Source organism: Pinus tabuliformis, chromosome X (genome assembly GCF_031772625.1).
Source record: "Pinus tabuliformis cultivar Carrire ecotype Pingquan chromosome X, CPIR1, whole genome shotgun sequence".
Lineage (NCBI taxonomy): Eukaryota > Viridiplantae > Streptophyta > Pinopsida > Pinales > Pinaceae > Pinus > Pinus tabuliformis.
In genome coordinates, this window is record NC_142308.1 from 654,205,388 (window position 1) to 654,210,855 (window position 5,468).

Here is a 5,468-nt window from a genome sequence, read left to right on the forward strand (position 1 = left end):
TAGAATGTCATCAAACAAGAGTGCCAACAATATGTGATATTTAAGCTTCCTTTCTTCACCTTAGCTTTGATACCATGTTGAGAAACCACTAAGCTAGTAGAGGATGAGGATTTCTGTTAACTTGATAATTACTTGTGAGTATTTGTTGGCTTATTATATTTATTATTATGTTGTATTCATCAAGCAATTACCAAAACATAAATCTCACAAGAGACAAAGAACACTACAAACTAGGCTCCAAGCTAGGGCTAAACCACATAAGGGGGAAACCCCAAAAGACCCTCTCCTTAGAAAATTATATCATAGTGATATATCCAAGACCCAATACCAAGACAAAGATTGCCACTTAGACCCATGTCAAACGTGCTTCAAAGCTTCTCCTCCAAATCAAAGTCAACGAAAGTTAATGTGGGTCAAACCTCAACAAATATGTTCAAATCTCGGAATTTGGACCTGCAATTTTCAAACTTACAAATTTTACAAAATCTGCCCTAGAATATTCATACATGTGATTAGAAAGTAGGGAAAAACACCCGAATTATCTCTCCTTTGAATTTTCTTCTCTCCCTTGAATTCACTCCTTTTCTTCTATTTGGCACAAAAATTAATGTGTGAGTTGAGTGATCAAATGAGGTTGAAGTGTCTCTTATTTATAGTTGTACAAGAGGATCAATAGGTGTCTCCTCTAGGATGACTTGTCCATGCAGGTTTGACTTGGTCTTGTGGATAAAAAAATGATTCTTTTGACTCAAAATAAAATTATTTTCTTTTTCTTACAAATAGTCCAAATGAGACTTTGAATCAAGTACATTTTTTTGACTCATGACAAATTTTATTTTGATTTAATAAATCCTCAAAGCATGAAGAACATGCTTTGACTAGAAAATAATAATAATAATTAATGTAATAAATGAATAAAATAAATATTTCAATAGTCATTTGGGTTACATTATGAAGACCAACACTAGTTACATTTTCAACACCCTTGAAAAGATGGTAAAGGGGATTTCTCTATAGGATGTTGATTTTTGTGTAGCATCTAGAGGTGTTCTCAGATGCCAAGAGGCCTTCTAAGTCAACCTAGAAAAAATATGGAAATTAAAATAAAATAAATTTTCTTTTTGGGTTTCATTTACGTTCAAACACAACAAATTGTCCCCACCATGAAAGGGTGTGTCCCTTGGAGTAAATGCACCCATTCGACTTATATATCTATATATCTATATATATATATATATATATATATATATATATATATATATATATATATATATATATATATATATATATATAAAGTGACACTTCATTTGATCACTCACTCATCATGATTTCTCTTTTATATTAGCCACAGGTGGGAGCAGATAGAGACGGATTTGACTAATGTTTGGACTTGGATTTTTGGCACATATTTCTAGACAATTTGGATTTGTAAACCTCACTAAAGAAAATTTCTTCTAGAAGAAGAGTTGCTGAGTTTTCTCCCAAATTTGGATTTCCTAGGGAAAAAAATGTTGTCTCTATTGTGCATGGCTATCTCTTTATGATCTTACTGTTTTTCACTGCAACAATGTTGAAGTTTTCTATGTATAATTTCTCAACGAAATCAATGGCATAAAGATAAATTGCTAAAGATCATTAGGAAGTAATTATCAGATCATAAAATTTGGTTTCTACTATTCATCTTGTAGCAAAATCAACATGGAATCAGAGCCAGGTTGAAAGAGTAGACACTAAAATCATCCCTAAAGAAGCAACAACAAGCTTAAAGATTCAATGTGTTCTACAAAGGAATGTGAGTAAGCCACAAGCCTGAATGCAAAGCAAACAAGGCATGTTGTGGTCTTCAGACATTAAGATTAGGTTGGGTGAGGGATTATTGTGGAAGGTTGAGGGTCTCTATTGTATGGGTTAAGGATATATTTGGTGGAACTCAGTGTCCTAGAGAGGCCAAGGCCTGAATATGCCTAAAAGACCCTCCTCACAGTTGTAATGGAGTTTTGTTCAAAGGTTGAGTCCCATATTTCGAGGCCGAAAGTGAAACATGTTCGTCCCCTTGATAATGATAATTTTGGGTGATGGTTTCTAGGTTGAAATTTCATGTGTTGGATAGTGTTCTGTAGGTCGCTTCAAATTTTATAACAAGTCAAAATCGAAACATGTTCTTTATAAATGGCGGAGGTACTATTTTTAAATATGTTGTTCTCATCTTTTATTTAACTTAGTGCTCACATACAAAATCAACAACTGGAGTTGGAAATATTTAAAAGGTCATTTGCATCACATGAATAAAAAGTGGTCTGGAAGAGAAGTATGAGAATTAGGAGAAGTAGAAGGATCAAAAGTTCTATAGGTAGAGACAAATTTCGGCAATGTTTAACAAATTGATGGTAGATTCTCCTCAAGGACTTGTTAGCCCTCCTACTGTCAGCGTAGAACGAGCCTCATATTTGAGAAAAACTGACTTTTTCATTTCCACTCAACCACATACCACATCATTCAAATTGGGTGCCCATGGATTCATGGCATACACTCATCACAAAGAAGTTCTTCTCATGCCCAGGCCCTTTGGAGTTGTAGACAATATGTTCTATGTGTTCGTGGGCACCATTTGAAATTTTCCATTGCTGAGACAATATTATGGACTTATCAAGAATGCCAATGAGGTGTTGATCTTGATAGAAGCATTTAAAGCTCTGCATGACAGAGGGCCATTTCATGTTGATAAAGCACTGAATTACTTTGAAGGCTCTTTTGTGTTCTTTCTATTTGATAACATTTCCAAGAATCTACTAGTTTCCGTCTTTTGTGTTCTTTCTATTTGGTAATAGTTCCAAGACTCTACTAGTTGCCAAAGACATAGAGGAAAAATGTTCTCTCTTTTGGAGTTGTACATGAAATGGTTCATTATTTTTTTTTGATGATGATCAAGTTTTGAAGAATCGATGTGGAACATATTTTGCACCATTCCTTGCATTTTTTTAGAATAGATGTAGTCAACAAGGTATATGAGGGCTAAAGGATCAACCCAAGTCAATAGTTTGCTATGGAGATCGTGCCTGGGCTTGCCAAGTGGGAAGCCAAGATTGGCTGAAGTATGTCGACAAAATATGTTTGTAGCAGCCAAAGGGTTGATGCTACAATAAGGACAACAAGTGGTACTAAAGATCGTGGGCTGAAAGAATAAGCCTAGAATAGAAGACAAGTTTCAGAAGGAAGCTATTCTAGAGGTAGAGAGAGCTGAGGAGTTTTTATTGATGTATTCATTTTGGAGTCTTTATTCTTGTATGAGATTGAAGACATTGGATTGTAAACCCTTGAGAAGACTTGGAGGTTACAACTGTTGAAATTGTAACTAGTTCGGTCTTCTTAATGTATAGTTTGTAATTGATTATAATTTTTTAATCATGTTCTTCATGTTGGAGTCAATTTTTTTAGTCAAAAGAAATATTATAAGAAATAAAAATTGATTTTTTTTAAAGTGCATTTTGTCCCTCAAGTAGGCCAAGTTGGCCCTCCAAGAAGACAAGATGGCACAGCTCAAGTGGCACCTTTTCACATGGACATAAAGCTATATATTAGGCATACTCACATTCCTTCGTAGAACACATTGAATCTTTACATCTCTGAGGTTTTACACGAAGTAACCTAAACCTCTTATCTCTTCTTCAAGAGAAGTTCTGGACATACATCCATCATACCTGCATGAAGTTCTAGATAGATTTTTGTGGTATTTCGAATCCCCTTCCGATGGTTACATGAGATCTTGAGATTGATGTGAATTCTTTGTAGCTGGAACATGAGATGATTTTCAGACCCTTGCTGAGGATAGACATTTGAACAATTCTATAACTAACATGTGGTATCTTGTAGACAAAACTAAAGAATACTTGTCTTGAATCTTAGAGGGTGGATTTGGCACTTGAAGGATGGTTATCTTGCTATAGTATTGGTCATTTTTTCTATGGCTTTGATTTCTCTTTTGTGACAATGATTCTATAAGGAAAGGATTGATGGGTTTTCCCTTTTGTGGGTTTTTCCGTGGCCATTGAACAAAATTTGTTGTCACTTATCTCATTGCGATCTCTATTTTCTTTATACTTGCATAATTGAATGTGTAATTGCTTGGTGACATAACTAAATGAAATCAAAATTAACTATCAGTAACAAGTAATTATCATGATCAGAAAATCAATGTTGCATTTGAATTTCAACATGGTATTAGAGTATAGTTTATAAGGTAGTATTGAAGTTAGATAATTTCAAGCTACAAGAAGTTTTGGAATTGGAGCAAAATCACTATCTGAAATCGAATTCATTGTCTAAGATCCAAGTCACTTAAGATCATATCAAAGCATCGAAGGAGAACAAAGTTATAAAGCCTCCTTAGTTAAGACATATGATCTGAATGAGCCTTCACTACAGGTAGGATATCATCATTTGTTTATGAGGGCTGAATAGGGAGGATCATCTGGCCTAATCTGAGAGTGTCATATTGAAGGAAATCATAAGTCAAATTTATGGTATAAAGAAGTTTTGTATTGACCTATAACCTCATAAGTGGTTTCCCTTACAAATTCTAGTTTTGAAGCTAATGATCATATGGAGTGAACCAATTAAGAGATTCCATGTGATTTTGCGAAGAATTGAGCATGAGAACAAGTCATGATAAAACTCAAAGGAAACAAAAAATAAAAAAATTGTGTCTACCACTTTACATAAGTGTAAATAATTCTAGTCGCACGGGTCTCCAAAAGAAGGGTATCATCACAGTCATGATCATTATCACCAACATGCAATAAGAACAGTAGTAGCCCTATGCTTTGGTGTTTATCTTACACTTGCTTTAAAGGTAGTCCTTTGTCCTCGTGCAGATGCAACACTACAGAGATATAGGGTCTTTGTTAGCTATCATTGTATACCAATAAGATCTGAGGTTAGAATTTGGTCAAGGATTCTCAATCCATAGTTTCAGATTGACAAATAATTCAAAGTCCTATCTCAAACCTCAGATCATATGCCTTAGAACAACGTTGGCCTCAAATCAAGAGACCAAAAAAAGAATTCATTACATTTAGGTTGAATTGCCTCAGTTCAAGTCTCATACTTGTTTTTCAAAACCACAAGACCTCCGAACCATTAATGAAAGGCCAAGTAGCCTCAGGCATTGAAAATATGATAAGTTGTTGTAATCCTGAAGAAAAGAAGCCTCGTTAATAGAAGCTTGTGAAGTCTCATAAAGAAAGTCAAATCCTCAAGAAAATTCCATTCTATACATAATAAAAGGACTTTTATATTTAGACGAATTGCATTGCAAGAAACTAACCTAGTCCTTGAAGTAAGTAGTTTGAAGAAATGTTGATTGTCTCAATGGTTGATGGAAACTTGTTACTTACATATCCAAGAAAAGTTGCAAGATTCACTAGTTGATGTCATAACTTAAGTAAAGAAGACGCGTTGGATAGAATATT

General features: G+C 34.4%; 1 pseudogene; it reads left to right on the forward strand.

Moving 5' to 3' along the window:
* The first annotated feature begins 2,366 nt into the window (after positions 1-2,366).
* Positions 2,367-2,982, forward strand: LOC149141680 (stem-specific protein TSJT1-like; annotated as a pseudogene).
* The last annotated feature ends 2,486 nt before the right edge of the window (positions 2,983-5,468 follow it).